Source organism: Canis aureus, chromosome 17, assembly GCF_053574225.1.
Source record: "Canis aureus isolate CA01 chromosome 17, VMU_Caureus_v.1.0, whole genome shotgun sequence".
Classification (NCBI taxonomy): Eukaryota; Metazoa; Chordata; class Mammalia; order Carnivora; family Canidae; genus Canis; species Canis aureus.
Genome location: NC_135627.1, coordinates 47204496 through 47222573, shown reverse-complemented (window position 1 = coordinate 47222573; position 18078 = coordinate 47204496). Strand labels below are relative to the sequence as shown.

The following is an 18078-nucleotide window of genomic DNA, read 5'->3' as shown; positions in this document are numbered from 1 at the left end:
CAGAGAGGGAGGGACAAAGGGACAGGGAGATGCAGATCCCTTGCTGAGCAGGAAGCCTGATGTGGGGCTGGATATCAGGACCCCAGGATCATGACCTGAGCCAAAGGCAGACACTTAACTGACTGAGCCACCCAAGTGCCCCACCAAATCAATCATTTTTTCTTATTTAATAGTGAATACTTCCCTCTGTGTGCTGTCTTTATTGGTCCTCTTGTAACTACAGCATGAGAATTTACTACGTCTTAAATTTAAAAGAATAATAATAATTGGACAAAAAGAGAAATTGGGAGAAAATTCTATTATGCGATACCTTTGGATGAGCATGTTTGGTTTATACATACTACTTCCTGGCACAGAGCCAGTAAATATACAATACATATGACTCCCATTTTGTACCAGGGACAGATATGACCAATCAATCATGCCCTTTTCCTCGCTGAAGTCAAAAGTGATTCCTTAACCCTATGCAATAAAGACTTGTTGGCAGAAAGACCACTAGTTTGGTGCTTGCATGTAGTTTGAAAACTACTTATCTGAGATGCCTGGGTGGCTCAGTGGTTGAGCGTCCACCATTGGCTCAGGCTGTGATCCTGGGGTCCAGGGGTAAAGTCCTACATCAGGCTCCCCGCAGGGAGCCTACCTCTGCCTATGTCTCTGCCTCTCTCTCTGTGTCTCTCATGAATGACTAAATAAAATCTTTAAAAAAACAACAACAAGAAAACTACTTCATTTTATATATCTAGGGTTTCATTTTATTTTTTCAGTGAGTTTATATTATATGACCTGACCAGATTGGGTGTATTCAGTTAGGGAACATTTCATAACAGATATATTTGCTGAATAAAATATATGTAACTTCTGAAAAAAGCCCAGAAAGAGAGAAAATTTGAAGTTGTTCTCTCTGCCTTCTTTATAAGGTCCTTTTGATCACCATATAGACCCAATTTGCTTATAATAATAGGTGTTATTGAGTGAAGAAAAATTAAGTTCCTTACTTTTATACTTTATGGTTATTTTCAAATCTATATATATTCTGTATTCGCATCATCACCTTATCTAGTTTGTTGGCAATTTTTTTGCCATTTTAAATGTTTTTGCTTGAGCTGAGTTTCAGATTCACATATCAATATATTATCTGAAGGTAGTAGAGGTTTTTACAAAATTCTGAAGGAGGAGAGAATGATCTTCAGATTATATATTGTCTAGATGCTGTTATAGATAGAAGCAATGACAGATATTCTCAATGATAAAATTAAGCAACAAAAAATTGAGCTGTTTTTGGAAATAATCATTAATACAGCCAACTACTGTACAAATTATTTAGAAATAACAGAATCTGTAGTAGAATTACGGTGAGCAATATACATTTATCCGTTCACCCACCTATCTATCCATCCATCCATCCTTCCATTCATAGAAGAGCAATCAACAGTCATAGAAACAAAGGCAATCATGGGTATTAGAGATTTTCACAGAAGATAAAAAGTTGAGTGGAGGGAAACTAAAAATATATGTATTTTGTCCATTTCATATGCTTCTTGTTATTGAATAAAAAAGTCTAATATGAAGACATATTTGGAAGACATAATTTGGAAATCATAGTGACTGAAGAAACTTTTTTTCTTTGATTTATAGAGACTCTTAGGAATGAATGTACCTAATTGTGATGAAATGTTTATATTTAATTATTTTAAAAATATTTTTATTTATTTATTCATGAGAGACACACAAAGAGAGGCAGAGACATAGGAAGAGGGAGAAGCAGGCTCCATGAAGGGAGCCTGATACAGGACTCAAATCCCAGGACCCCAGGATCATGACCTGAGCCAAAGGCACTCAACCACTGAGCCACCCAGGCATCCCGAAAATGGCTATATTTTTAACAATTCATCCAATTTCCATTCAGTGTCACAGTATTTATTTGTTTACTTCCAAGAAAAATTAAATTTGGCAACTTTCACTAAATGAAAATAAAAATATAACCTTAAAAGTATATTTTGTATCCATTTTTCTCCCTCCTTTTTCTTTTTTTGCACTTTTCTATTTAAAAGCCTCATCTGTATGTCCACATAAGCTAATGATCTTTATATGCTAATAAAGGTCATTTATTAATGTGAGTTTTTGGTGTTATATGAAAAATAGATTTTTCTTGGTTTTTAATGTAATTTATTTTAATAAGCATATAGTCTATACCTAGCAATTAAATATGCTAAATTACTATTTGGAATTATTTGGAGAAACAATTATAAGTTGAAATAAAGCTGGCAGGAGAAAGGTGTACTTGAAGGCTATAGTGTAAGAAGGTATTGTGGTTTATTTGGACTTCCTGTTTTCATCTTGTAGGTTGGATTAAATTTTCCCATATAGATGATTTTGGGGGGGCATTCTTTTTTTAAAGATTTTATTTATTTATTCATGAGAGACACAGAGAGAGAGGGAGAGAGAGAGAGAGAGAGAGAGAGAGGCAGAGACATAGGCAGAGGGAGAAGCAGGCTCCATGCAGGGAGCCCGACGTGGGACTCGATACCAGGTCTCCAGGATCACGCCCTGGGCAGAAGGCGGCACTAAACCGCTGAGCCACCCAGGGTGCCCCCCCAGGAGGGGCATTCTTATAAAGAGAAATAAAATGATAAAGAGAATTACTTCAAGAAAAACGATGTGTGATGTGAATTCAGTGAATAGACTAGTTTAGGTACAGAGTAAGTTGTGAAATAGCAAGACAAATGGTAAGGAGGTCATTCTACTTATTATTCATCCATTCATCCATCCTTTCTTTTGACAGGTATATATTTATACTCTATTGTGATCCAGGCATTATTCTCATATCTTGGTATTAGTAAACAGATGGGTAAAAACTCTTGCTACCTTAGCTCTTGCATTTGGGGATGCTGGAGGCTGTAACTGTTGGATATGAGATGCTTAGTAGGTCTTGACCATGGTAGTGACATTAACAGTGAAGAAAAATAAAATATAAGAAAGTCTAATCAGACACATAAGCAGCATTGCATATCAACTAATGAGATATTTAGGAAAATTGTTATTCTTAGTATGAGTGTCTGGTAGGCTCATTCTATCATTTATATATGAATTCCATGGCTTCCATCTAAATGTAATAAAACCACATTCCTGATCTTGTCTTTACTTATTTACCACAGAGTTCAAAAAGGATTTAAAGCACCTGCCAGAAATATATATATAGTAAAATGGGATAAATCTCTGCACTCTTTGTTTCCAAATTCTGTGGAGATTGAGTTTTTCTAACAAAAATAATCCCCTTATCAAGATCACATAACTATTCATAAAACAGAGGGGGCCTCTGGAAAATTGTCTTTCTTGGATCACTAAATAATTATTTTGAGGATTATGTGCTTCTATGATGCTTACTTCATTGGAATTTAGGATTGATGAGCTCAGAATCTGCTAAGGATTTAAGAGCTTCTCAAGGAAATGATCTATATCAATACAGGGTTTTACATGACAATATTCTCCTTTTTCACTGCCGTGTCCAGGTGGGGCTCACTCAGCGAGCAGCTTATGTGGCATTTACTCCATAAGCTGCCGATTATGTTCTTTAGTGTCTGTGAGCCACGGCTTCTCACAGATGGTACCTGCTATACTCACAACTTCTTAGCATGGCGTGTCAGTCATCACAGACTCTCTACATGGCCATAATTCTTTTCAGATTCTTGGGTGACAGTTGAAGTACATCATTTTTGACAGCTGTTACACTTACTTGATAAACAGTGTTGATGACAAAGTTTTTGTAATTTTTGTTTCACTGACTCCATTTACAACTTAAAGTGGAGTTAATTTGTGTTTACTCAAGAAAAATGAATTTGCAAATGAATTGGCAAATTACAATAATTTTCTAATTAAGTAAAAGAAAATTAAAAACAAAAATTACCTTCAATTACCAGCAAATTTCAGGGGGAAAAATCCCCTGCAAATTCCTTAATTTACTTGATTATGATTATTTTCCCACTTTCTTCTGTTTTTTTTTCCAATATGGCTTTGAGTAGCCTATTTTTATTTTATTTTTATTTGTTTTTGTTTTTTTTTGTTTTTTTTCCTATACTTTAGAAAAATTATAAACTATTATTCATATATTTTTATTTTCTCCCTATAATGCTGTGGTCCAAAGTTGCTTGGAGTTCTCACCAATGTCCTTTAGTGGTTAGAGAGAACATTACTGGGGTGCCTGGGTGGCATAGTCAGTTAAGCATCTGACTCTTGTTTTCAGCCCAAGCCCTTATCTCAGGGTTGTGAGATGGAGCCCTGTGTTTCCGTGCCCCTCCCCCAAATAAACAAGTAAATATTTAAACATATATATTATATATATATATATATTATATATATATATATTTAAAGAACATTACTAGGAAACTACAACATTGGTACTAATATATGTTTTAAATATTTAGTGTATATATTATGCTTTTTGCTATATGTATACTCTGACATCTAGAGTGCACACTCCTAAGCAGAGTTTATAGTGAAGAGTCTAATGAAGAAACGGGTATGCAGAAACTGTGTGTGTGTGTGTGTGTGTGTGTGTGTGTGTCTGTATAGGGGTAGCATGGGGGGGAGGTAGGGATGAGAAATCAAACCAGTAAAAAAAAATAAAAGGGACACCTGGGTGGCTCAGCAGTTGAGCGTCTGCCTTCAGCTCAGGGCATTATCTGGAATCCCTGGATCAAGTCCCACATCGGGCTCCCTGCATGGATCCTGCTTCTCCCTTTGCCTGTGTCTCTGCCTCTCTCTCTGTGTCTCTCATGAATAAATAAATAAAATTAAAATATATATATATATTAAAACTTCGTTTTATGTGGGAGATTTGCAGTTTGTTCTCCGATACACAATTTATTTTAGCCTTTTCAGAGTACTACCTATGCTAGGCTAGAACTATTACCTCTGCCAAAGCTCCTTTCAATAGATACTGGAAATCCTTTATAATTTTGATGTAGACTCTCAGCCAAGTGTACTTAATGAGATTGTTATCTCATGAACACACCAGTGACCACAAAGGCCTTAACTTGCCCTTTCTTGACTAAACTTTAGATAGGTTTCTTTTCCACTGTCTGCTCCAGACAATTCCTTTTGTTAGAGCATTTACTTTACAACACTTTTAATTGTAAATTCGCAGCTCCTTTGAGATGTAAATCTTTTCCTAGCTTCTTGCTAGTTTTAACCCTCAGGAATGTCTTTCTCAAGGATCTAGGAGCCATCCCTTTGAAATGCATTCATCAAGAGAGATAGGGCATCTATCTCCCAGTCTCTTTGGGAGGGTAGGAGCCTAACTTTAATAAGCCCCAATTAGCAAACACAAGTGGCCTCAAAACACTGGTCAAAGTCTCCGCCTAACATCTTTCAATACTTTTCTAACACACCCCAGCCCTTAAAATCTCTTTTGCCATTTTTTTTTTTCTGAGAACTTATATTCAAGATCTCTTCTCTATTGCAATAATCTGATTTTTATTGGAATAGTTTTGAAAAAAAGTTCTCCTTGTCAGTGAATTTTCTCTTTACTACCGATTTTGAGAGACATGATGCGACTCTTACTGTATTTGAATCTCCAAAATTATGAGCTATATTTGAATTGAGACTGACCATGTAGGCAGTTACTAATGTGATGAATTGTCTTTAAAAGTGTAATAATGATGATGATATTAAGAAATGATGAAGAAGGCTCACCTCTGAATCACACATTTTCTTTTTTTTAAAGACATTTCTTCATTTGAGAGAAGTAGCTCATGCAAGTGAGGGGAGGGGTAGAGGCAGAAGGAGAGAGAGAGGGAGAGAAGCAGATTCCCTACTGAGCCTACCATAGGGCTGGATCCCAGGATCCAGATCATGACCCGAGCCAAAATCAAGAGTCAGACGCCCAACCAACTGAGCCACTCAAGTGCCGTAATCACACATTTTCATGAGAAACTCAATTCTCCTTGTTTCCAGGAGCAGAAAAAGGCTGTTAGGTTTACAGAGGGTTGTCCCATGATTTTACAGAGAATGGTAGAAGTTCCCCATATTTTTGTTGTAGGTGGCTTTTGTGTTCAGTCGTAGTATTTTGGCACAGGCCTGGCAAGAAAGATCTTTAGGAAGGAAGGTACACCAAAGGGGGCAGGAACATTGAATAAGGGTGATCATTGTGGTGCCATCTTCAGAGGTCACCTCTTGTATTATTTTGGAAATTCAATCCTGCTCTAATGATCTCATTCCAATAGCACATGATAGTCCTTCTCACCCCAGAAAAGTGTTGTGTTAGATATTTTCTTTCTTTTGGTTATTATCTATTCTTATTTATTTTTTTTCTCAAAACTTGAGAAAAAATAAAATTATTTTTGAGAAAAAATTGTTATTTTCTTACAAATTTAAATGGAGAAAATTCATTCTACATATTTTCCCACATTAGTTCAAGTGAAATGGAGTATTCCAAAAAAATGTCAAATCATGTTTATATTTCCTTTAAAACTTAGATTTTGTATATATGTGTTTCTGTATGTACATATATTCCTTAATGTTTGCATAAATATTTTGTAAAAGTAATATTTAACATTAATATTTGTCTGCAGCACTAACATTAATGATGCTGTATTTAGAGCTAGATTCAATGCTATGTGATATATTTGTAATCTGACCTCTGAAAGGCGAGCTCTTTTTAAGTAAATAGGATAGAGTGAAGAGACTATAGATTATGACTTTTTATATATTATATACATTTCTTTGTGTGTATGTATACACATACATACACCTATATGCATATATTTTAATGCATTATATATAAATATACATGTATGGTAGCCAAAGTTTGCCAAAGGAATGCATTTTGTGCATACTGCAATATCACACTGACTTGAAAAAATACTTGAATGCATGTTGAAATACATTTATTAGATATTTATACATATATTTAAATTTCCTTAACTATAAGACACAGTTTTTCAAAGATGTGTTTTTCTTTTAATTGCATTTTGATCCACTCCTCCGATAGGATCAAAACATCCTACTGAGGACTCTGATGGTCTTTAAGCTTTCAACCCCCTTCTAGAATCAATGGGAGCACTATAAAGATTTCCTTTATTTGACTCTCAGTTTGTCATTGATTTTTCAGGATGTCTGTGTGAGTGTAATCTAAAGAAAGATTGTAGAACTGCTTAATCAATATGCCATTACCCTTCATGAATTTGGTTGATTATCCACTTACTTTATTGGGTATTGGGTAATAGTTCAACAGTGTAGTTCTTGACTGGTAACATTTTGTTAAAGTAAAAAATCTGGCTAATCTTGAGTCTGAGCAAACATTAAATTTACTAGTGACCTTCTTCTATATGACTCTTGTTCTCTCAGAGTTTCTAATGTTGCAGCTTAAGCTCAATTAATATGAAAATACTTGGCCTTGGAGAAACAGCCTTCTTCCTTGAGTAAATATGATTCAAAGAAACATCAAGTGAAATGGCAACTGGACTTAATGAGGATTAAATTTTCTCTGACAATGTAATGAAAGGTAACTAATGTAACATTGTATTACGACAGAAATATTTAGTTTTAAGTAGATTAAGAGTACGGTAATTTGAGGGTCAATGCCTCAAGTAATAAAGGGCAGCTCAATACAATAATAGTTTTTGGAATTATCTTGTAGAAAAAGATAGTATTAGCTTGGTTTTCCATGCATGGGTACAGGAATTTGTGGCAATTGATGGCTTTCACCCAGATAAAATACCTCATCTTAATTTCACCTGATAGACTTCTATTAACTTAAAAAAAAATTATAAAGTTACAAAAGCAAATAGTTGCAAATATCTGAACTCACCCATGGAATGAATTGTAAATATACATTAATATACAACTGGTTTACAATGTTAAAAATAAGATAACACACCCAAAATAGAATCACTTATGCTAAGCACTCACATCACCAAACAGACTTAATTACATTTTCATCCTCTCCCAGAAATTGAATCTTAAACCAGTCAGTCAGGAATTACCTGGTCATCACCAGTGAGGTTATCTACCTGACTTTCCCTTACCCTCCCCTAAATGAAAGTTACCTGGCCACAACCAATTGAGTTTTTACTAGTAACTTCTTCATCCTGTTCCCTTCTGCCTACAAAAATCTTCATTTTGTATAGCTCCTTTGAGCTCCTTTCTATCCACTAGATGAGATGATGATTCATGAATCATTGACTAAAGCCAATAATACCTGTAAAATTTATTCAATAGAATTTTGTTTTTTAACAACATTAAACAACCAGGGTTTGTATTAGTACAATCTGTGTAAGACAAAACAGAGGACTGGAATGTTGAGATATCTTGACGAAGTTTAAAGAGCAAGTGCAGAATTCAAAAGCAGGTAGAGCTGACTTTAATGGGCTATATTTTTTATCACTATCCTATACACTTAATGTATCTTTAGACAGCAAGTTTTTGGAGAATTATTTCATTTTTTTTTAATTTTTATTATTCATGATAGTCACACACAGAGAGAGAGAGAGAGAGGCAGAGACATAGGCAGAGGGAGAAGCAGGCTCCATGCACCGGGAGCCTGACGTGGGATTCGATCCCGGGTTTCCAGGATCGCGCCCTGGGCCAGAGGCAGGCGCTAAACCGCTGCGCCACCCAGGGATCCCAGGAGAATTATTTCAGTATTGATTCTGGTCAAGATCTTCTTTTATGGGGGTTACTTTCTTGTTCCTATGTTAATACCAGGGAGATAAGTCATTTCCTTTCACTACACGTGTTATGTCCCTACAAAGTTCTGGTTCACATTTATCAGTTATTGTAAATGTATCAATCATTGTGAAACTGCAATAGAGATCAATGGCCGACTCTCTACTTTGTCCATGCCCAATGATGCCTTTTTTGTGAACTGGCTAACTGGTCCTTGTTCTAATACTCCTTGATTCTCAAACCCTCCACTGACTTTGTATTTTGGCCTTCAAAACTTGATTCAGGTATTGGGATCACTTTGGCTTGCTGCTTGAAATGTCCCTTCAGTTCCTGTTCTCAGATAGTCTTCTAGGATTCACATTTCCTGACCTATAAAACTTCACTAAAAGGAAGAGACCCAACTACCTTTCTTTCCGACACCTTGAAGAAAAAAAAAAAAAAATGACCTCCTTGGTCATCTGCACTCAACAGCTTCTGACTAAGAAACAAATCAAATACTATCTGTATAAATGCACTCAGTCCATTTAAGGTCTCTCAGGCAGTCTCCATTAAATGTAATGTTGTTCCTCTTATTTTCTTTACAGATGTGCTGTTTCACACACCTGAAAACATGATGGAGTTGAAGCTCTTGTCCAGATTTTACAATATGTCTGTCAGCGTTTCCTGTGGTTGTCCATAAATGTCATCTATGGGTTCAGTGGAATAGGACTTAAAAGCCTCACTGAATTTAGCAAAAGATAACCTATCCCATCTGAATGATTGTCTCCTACCTATAACTTCAAAACCTAACATGCTTTAATTACTTTCTATTTTCAAAACAAGCACCCCTCCTACTCCTTAGTACCTAGAGTATCCCAGCCATTTGAACAAACTGGAATTAGAAATGTATTGTGATTTGAAGCACCTCTTTCAATTCTTTAATTCCTCATTCTATGTAATACACCAAACTGCCTAAGTAAGATAGAATAATAAGAAGAAATATAAATAAAATTGTTTAAATTGATCAATAAAGTTAGAAACTATATCTTTTCAGGTACCCATTGACAGAGAATGCTGAATGTAGAATAATTACTATGTGCTGGGCAGGAGCTATTAAGAGATATTCAGAGACAACAAAGCTAATAAAGTATAATCTTTTTTTTTCTCAAAAAAGTTTAATATAGGGAATACAATTTAAACAAGTAATGACAGTACTAGATAGATAGATGTTATATGGGTGTGTATGAACAATGATGAGCACATCAAAGAACAAATGGCACTTTCTAGGAAAGCTTCACAAAAGAAATCTTTATTTGCTTTAAGATCGAGATATTTTCCATATGATAAAGAGAGATATTGTGGCAGTTAAAATTATATGTGCGAAAGTTTGAGCCTTGAAAGAATATTGTATCTTTGGAAAAATCCAGTAGTTAAACCACAGGGAGTAGGTGAAGACAGAATTGAGTTTGGAGATGAAGAGATGAGGTTAGTGAAAGAAATATTATCCATGTTAGGCATTTAAAGAGAAAGGATCTGATACAGGAAACTAGGAGTTCACAAATTCATTGAAATGACTAGAGAGGTAAGTGTCATGTTACTGCCCCAGGAGGTGCTGATGTCTAGAGCAAACTATGTCATTGAAGCTGTGCTTCAGAAGTAAAGGAGCTACTGCTCTGGCCATGGCCTTTCAATACCCACAAAGCAGTTACCAGATAAGGGAATGCCGAAGCCAATCACTGATGTTTCCCCACAGAAACCTCCCTGTAACCCATATTGCAATCTGAAATGTAGCAGGAAGACGGACTTTATCTACCAAAATATCACCAGAATTTACTTACTTTGTGGAATCTGATTTACGGACAATGTCTTTTCAGTATAGGAAGGCACTCCAGAGAAAAAAACTGAAAAAAAAAAAAAAAAAAAAAAGGCAATACTGTCCACAGACCATCTCTTTGAATACTCAATATCCATTCATACACTTCCATGTATACTTTTACTTCTAAAATATACCAGTAGTAACAACATATCTGCAGCATTATAAAACCATCTATTTTATAAAGAAAGATTTACTCACCTTCCCCACAATAGGAAAGACTCAAAGGTCTACAGTTACCATGTAAACTCTATATGATATTTATTTATCTGCTAGCTAGGTCAAATTCCTATTTGATATCCTATAATATAACAAATTATAAAACCAATATTCAAAGTACATCTTGTATCAACAGGAAATAGTAAATGTAAAATGACTAAGCTTTGTATATATCTCAAAATAATTAATTATAAATATATACACATATATATTAATTAGCTTTACAAATGCTTATTGTTATTAATGACTTTCAGTTTTTTCTTTTTCTAAATAGAAGCTACTTCAAACATTATTGTTCTGTAGCCTAGATGGACTGGCCTTCTCTTGCTTTGGTACCTTATGAGTCACTCAGTGAATGAGTCAGAACAAAATGTAATGTATTGTCTCCAGTATCCAGAATCTTAGAAATCATTTTATCTTTAAGTGGTAAGACGATCAAGGAACTAAAACTTTTGTTTTTCCTTGGTGGGGTTATTTGAACCTTCACCAGATTACAATATACCTAGAAAATTCATTGAAGTACAAGCTTCCTAAATATCTATTTATACCTTTTACTCTCTAATGTGCTTGTATCTTGTCATGGCATGTAGCACATCCAATTCTTCTTACTCAAAGAATAAATGGGCATGAGATAAACTAGGTGATATAATCCTAAAGTAACACAGTTAAGGTGTACTTCAGTTGTTACTTGGTTGAAACAAAACATTTCTGGTGTCTTCTTGATATAGTGGATTAGTAAGTAACCAATCTAGGTAGATAAATCATATTGGGTACCACTGGCAATGTCAAATTACTCCAGTTTAAAAACCACATTTGGAACATCATCTGTGGTAAGAGTCATCATTTGAATAATTTCAACATATTCCATTGCTATTTCCCAAGTATTATCTCTCTTTGGCACAAATCCAATAAAGGAGTTATTTAGAGATCTACTAGAAATTTCACTCTGAATCTTTCAAATCTTTGGCAGTAGTCTCCGTGATTTTCTATTTTGCGCTTGCATTTTAACAGTGAGATATAGTCTAAGAGATTCCTACATTACCCTTTGCATCATAATAGCCTCACTCCATGAGCCCAGAATTAATGTGCAAGTATTCTAATTTTTCACTCAGAGACGGAGACATAACTACTGAATGGACTCTTGTTCTGTAGTAAGACAAAGTTGAAATCAAACCACATGGTGACTTTTTTCCCAGTGGTATAGATCCCAATGATGTTTGGTTCCTCACTGGTTAGAATTTGCTTAGGAAATGCATATAGAAAACTCTCTAAATTTTGTCCTCTTTCTCCAGTATACTGCTATCTTAGTGAATACTTGTACACTATTTTGGAAAAAGCTAACAGATACTCACAGCAGTGTCACAGGGCCCTTCTTCAAAAGTCTCATTTTCTCTTCATTAGTGATATATTGATCTATGATCCAGATCTTATCTGGGATTCAGTGTAATTGAGTGTAGGGCCGTAACTCTACATAATGTTAAACTTGGGTCAGCTTATTTATTGCTCACCAGACAGAGATTTTACAGATATATAAATCAAGAAGGGTCAATATTTTTCAGTGCTGGAATATCACGATCAATTAGACATCATCAAATTCCACATGGATACAATTTTGGTTTTGGTCTTGCTTTCAGGTAACTCTGCCAATGACTTAGGGATTGAGTCTGGTATTAGAGATCTACTATCTTCAAAGTCCTTCATCAGCTTTAACTTGGGGAACTCATTTTAATGCCAGCACCTCTCACTTTCATAACTCATCTTTAAGAAGAACCAGTACGATTCTTTAGAAAGATATTTATCCTCATTTTATCTATGTATTTATTCCTCTGTGCTTTTCCATTTATTTATTTATTTATTTATTTATTTATTTATTTATTTATTTATTTTTTATTGGAGTTCATCTGTGCTTTTCTTGAGAAACTGCCCTCTCAGCCTTTTTGGGAAATGTGGTAGTAGGAGAGTAACAGATTCAATGTGAAAAGTATGCACAAACATTATCTCCCTAAGATTTAAGATTCTTTTCTCTATGTTATATTACTTACTTGTGACATTTTAGCTTCATTCAGTCTCGGCCAAAGTTTAATCTCATTTTAGTCAACCAATTGAACTAAAGCATAAGGTCTCCTTCATTTACTTATGGTCAGATGTTAAGTCCTTAGTTTGGGATCAGTATTTTATATAAATTTGGAGTTATGTTTCGTCCTTCCTCTTCCATCCTTAGAGTTCATTACCAGTTTATGTCAATACAAATGAATAAAATCTTGCAACTTTCTTGATTAATTGATTGATTAATTGATTGATTTAGTATAGTCAACATACAGTGTTACATTAGTTTCAGATGTACAATCTAATGATTTGACAACTCTATACATTATATTATGCTCACTACAAGTATACCTATCATCTGTCAGCATACAATACTATTACAGTACCACTTACTATATTCCCCATGCTGTGTCTTGCATATTTATGACCTATTTATTCCATATGTGGAAGCCTGTATCTTTACTCCCCATTGTGTCAGACATTGTACTTATCTCCCTGGGTAATGCTTTTGCTTTTAACTCTATGTTTGGATACATGAATGGGAGTTGGGGTGCAATGTGAGAAGAATTTGTAGTCTTTTTAAAGAAAGCTACTTTAAGCTAGTTCAGGATTTCTAAGTAAGACATATCTGGTCACATAAGAAAGAAGTATAGGGACTGTATTTTCTGGCAAAGAATGCTCAGTGGTGCTAGGGGTTTAGGGCCCTCACATCAAACAAAATTCTTATAGATTACCTTTTCAAGCCATAACTAAATTTTACAAAAAAAAAAAAAGAAAAAAAAAGAAAAAAAAGAAAAAAAAGGAGAGGGAAAGAGAGAAAGAAAGAAAGAAAGAAAGAAAGAAAGAAAGAAAGAAAGAAGAAAGAAAGAAAAAAGAAAGAAAGAAAGAAAGAAGAAAGAAAGAAAGACAGAAAGAAGAAAGAAAGAAAGAAAGAAAGAAAGAAAGAAAGAAAGAAAGAAAGAAAGAAAGAAAGAGAGAGACCCAGGAAGATTTCCACGAATATGGGAATTCAGCAATTTGTAAAGTCAAGACTTCACACCTGATTTTAGACCTATAAGACTGGTGAAGTGAGAAGTTATTCTGGGGCAGTCACAGAAGCTGCTTTGATCTCATCTTGAGTCAAAATTATAAAACCCTGAGCTTGCCATTTTTTCTTGAAACTCTCCTATGCAGTCAGAAGACAAAAGTATTTGCGTCCCTTATTCCTCCTAATCATCTGTTGAAGCGGTTACTAGGTATGCCAAAATTTTGTCTTTAAAGGCATTTTATTCCAGGTGGCCAGTTGATTAATTTAATAAAGTTTTGCCACTGTGTGCCATAGACTACCAGTAGCTCATTTTCCAGTAGTACCAGGATTGTTCTTCACTGTCCACACATTCAATCAGGAAAGATAATCAGTGTCTGCCCCTACTTCTGATATAAAACCTGCAGTAAATAAAGGCTTGCTGAGGCATATAATTATAATTTATCATACAAAATTAGGTGTAAGCAAAATGGAGAGATGAAGAAAGTGAATTGAGTCTACTTTTAATGGGCTTGAATGTAAAAACAACCATTGTATTTTAACTACAATGCAGAGATCAAGAAACTGTCATTATCCTCTGTTGCACAAGCACATATTATCACCCAAACAGTGCTTAATAGTCCACATGAAAATGATTTCTGGCTGAAACAATTAATACAGCTGCCCTCGTCATAAAGCTGATGGCTAGATGCTGCAAGGTTGTTGAGTCCGGGCATTCTCACAACTGTTTCTTGATCACTCCTCCAAGACTTGTAATGCCGGCATAAACAGCAGCAAGGGAATGGCATCCACTTCATTTCTAATCTTCCAAGTATCAAATGGATGTATATACATGGACAATTTTAACTATAACCTACAATCCAGATTCTCAGGAATTTTTTAACAGTCCAGACTTTTCAATAAATATAATTATTCTAGAAGTATGGAATGCATGTGAAATGTGACAATCCACAATATCCTCTTCCAGAGAGAATTACAGTTTTTGGAGGGTTCATATTTAATACTAGAAGGTTCAAGTTCAGACTTTAAGCAATCTGGGTGGAGGAGGGCAGTTTTTAGGTGGAAGGATTATACCAGGTTTGCTTTAAGCAAGGTATTTTATTGGAAGGTTGGAGTTTGGTTTGGTAATATTTGAGATTTGCTTGGTTAGAATATGATAGGGGGAAAGAAGATACCAGTTAAGAAAAGCATAGTATTAGAATGGCTAAGAGACTCTAGTGAGATTAAGGAGGTTGATCATAGGACTTGCTATAAAAGTGTAGGAAGTTCTTCCTACAGATATGTTTATTTTAACATATGTTAAACATATAACATATGTTTATATGTTTAAAGCTCAGAGGAAAAAAAAGATGGTACAATTTTAGAGATTTCCTCATTAACTATGATGTAAATGAATATATGACACCAAAAGCAAAAACTTTAAAAATAAATGAGTCAGTTGGGCTTCATCAAAATTCAGAGCTATTATTCTTTAAAATATCTCATCTAAAGAATTAAAGGATAAGCTACAGACTCAGGGAAATGGTCTGTACATCACATCCTTGATAAAGGCCTTTACCCAAAGTAAAGAAATCTCAAAACTCAACAGTAATAAGAGAAAAACCTAATTTGAAAAGGGCAAAGATTTGAACAGACATCTCACCAAAAAAATATACTGATGGCAAATAAGCACATGAAAACAGCTCAGAGAAGGGCACCCTTCCCACATCATGCTATTAGTCATTATGAAAGTATAAGGTAAATCAGATCTGATACTATTATATCTCCATTAGAATGCTTACAATTAATAAGATTGATCATACTAAATGTTTGTGAAAATGTGGAGTCACTGAAACTCTCATACTTTGGGAATGAAAGATGATAAACCACTTGGAAATTACTGAAAAAATCAAAATTGCTTAAAAATTATTTAAATCTTGGAAGTTACTTAAAAAGTCAAACATACTTCTAGGATATGATGCAGTAATTTATCTCCTAGTATCTGCCCAAGATAAAGAAATGTATATATACAAACAAAACTTACATGGATGTTGATAGCAGTTTGTCAGTAATAGGAACAAAGGAACTAAAACACAACAATATGAATGAACCTCCTAATAATATGTGGAGTGGAAGAAGTCAGACCAAACCCAGACAAACAATAAAGGGAGCATATACTGTATTAGTCTATTCACATGAAATTCTGGACAATGCAAACAAGTCTATAGTGACAGAAAGAGGATCAATGATTTCCTATAGATGTAGGGGATTGAGAGCAAGATGGGGCACAAAACATGCTAGGAGTGATAGGTATGCTCATTACTTTGATTGTGGTAAAGGTTTCACAGATATATACATATGCCAAAGCTTATAATTATATCTGTTAATTGCGAACAGTTTATTATGTATCAATTATCCCTCAATAAAGCTGTTTTTTAAAAAATTATCAGCTATTGACTTTATTAATTTTCTCCATTGTTTTTCTGCCTCAATTCATTGAGTTCTTCTCTTACCTTCATTATTTCCTTTCTTCCACTTGCTTTGGGCATACTTTGCTCTTCTTTTCCTTGCCTTCTAAGGGTAGAAAATTAGGTCATTGATTAAGACCTCTAACTTTGCTCTGAGTGTTGCTTTAGCTGTATCCCACAAATTTTGATATGTTGCATTTAATTTTATTTCAATTCAAAAATATTTTCCCATTTACTGTGTGACTTTCTTTGGCCTTTGATTTTTATGACTATATTGTTTAATTTCCAAATATTTGGAGATGTTCCAGATATCTCTTACTGTTCTACAGTAGGATTTCTGTGGCTGTCGTGCTTACCCATACATTAGCCATTAATTTAAATTATTTTTTTGGTTATTTTTATATTCTTCAGAGTCTCTTCCTCTTATGCTCTGCCACTGGTAAGCCAGTGTTCATATCATATCTCTATTTGGAGATATCTATCTCTCCTTATATTTCAGGCTATTTGGCTGTCCTACAAATTCAGTTCTTTTATAGTTCCAAGAAAAGTTATGGTTTTTGTTCCATCTGGCTTTGTTTGTTTCCAGAGTAGGAGTTACACTCTTTGAAGCTTTCTAAACCTAGGAAAAACCAAATAGATATGAGGTTTTAATGAATGAAAATGTGGGATTAGAAAATTTTACAAAAGGCAATGTAATTCAAAGAATTCTAATTGTCTAATTAAAAAATAATTTTGTCTGTAACAACAAAAGAGTCGTCACTCTCCCTGTCAATATTAGACAATGTGAGTGACAGAAAACCTAAAATAAATTGACTTAGAGGGGATCCCTGGGTGGCTCAGTGGTTTAGCACCTGCCTATGGCCCAGGGTGTGATCCTGGAGACCCAGGATCAAGTCCCACATCGCGCTCCCTGCTTGGAGCCTGCTTCTCCCTCTGGCTGTGTCTCTGCCTCTCTCTCTCTCTCTCTCTGTCTCTCATGAATAAATAAATAAAATCTTAAAAAAATAAATTGACTTAGAAAAAAAGCAATTTATTTCTATCTCTAGATAGGAGTTGGTCCATAGCTGATATGGGGTGCAAGCATCAGGGACCTAGGACATTATCTCTCGGTGAGCCTCTCAGTCAGCATGCAGTCCAGGAGGGATGCTCCTACTCCAGCTCTGTATTCTACACAGTAGGAAAGAGAAAAGGAGGGGGAAACTCCACCATTCTTCTCATTATAAAAACACTTATTTGATGTCTCTTCAACGTACCTGCTCAAATCAAATCCCACAGTTATTGTCTATACTCAGCTACAAATAAGACTGGGACATATTGTATTGTCTTCATATAAAAGGTTTATGAGCCCAGCTGAAAAAAAAAAGTGGCATTCTATTGTCAAGGAAGAAAGAGATAATGGAAACTTTTGGAGAGATTTGGTTTCTGTCAATCACAATTAGTTCACCTATGCATTTCAAAAGAGATATTTCGAGAATATATTTAAAGATAATAATCTCTGCAGAGTATGCAGACATTCTAAAACCATAAAGATCCTGACCTTTACTTATTTATGTGAATGCTTTAGTAAGTGTATATGTTGTGTGTGTGTGTGTGTGTGTATGTTAAATTTATGTGTGTTAACATATTTTGCCATGGTTATAGCTAGAGTATGAGTTTGATGATACTAGCAAATATTATCCTTTTTTTTAATTTTTTAAATTTTTATTTATTTATGATAGTCACAGAGAGAGAGAGAGGCAGAGACACAGGCAGAGGGAGAAGCAGGCTCCATGCACCGGGAGCCCAATGTGGGATTTGATCCCGGGTCTCCAGGATCACGCCCTGGG

At 34.9% G+C, this 18078-nt stretch overlaps 1 long non-coding RNA gene across 2 annotated transcripts in view; it reads right to left on the bottom strand.

The window, feature by feature from the left end:
- LOC144287955 (uncharacterized) overlaps positions 1–18078 on the bottom strand; it is a 245867-nt gene that overhangs the window by 40613 nt on the left and 187176 nt on the right. For both annotated transcript variants that reach the window (XR_013355833.1, XR_013355832.1), the window contains 2 exons: positions 16298–16871; positions 10482–10544 (listed from right to left, as the gene is read on the bottom strand). This is a non-coding gene — a long non-coding RNA (uncharacterized LOC144287955). The remainder of the gene's footprint in view (positions 1–10481; positions 10545–16297; positions 16872–18078) is intronic.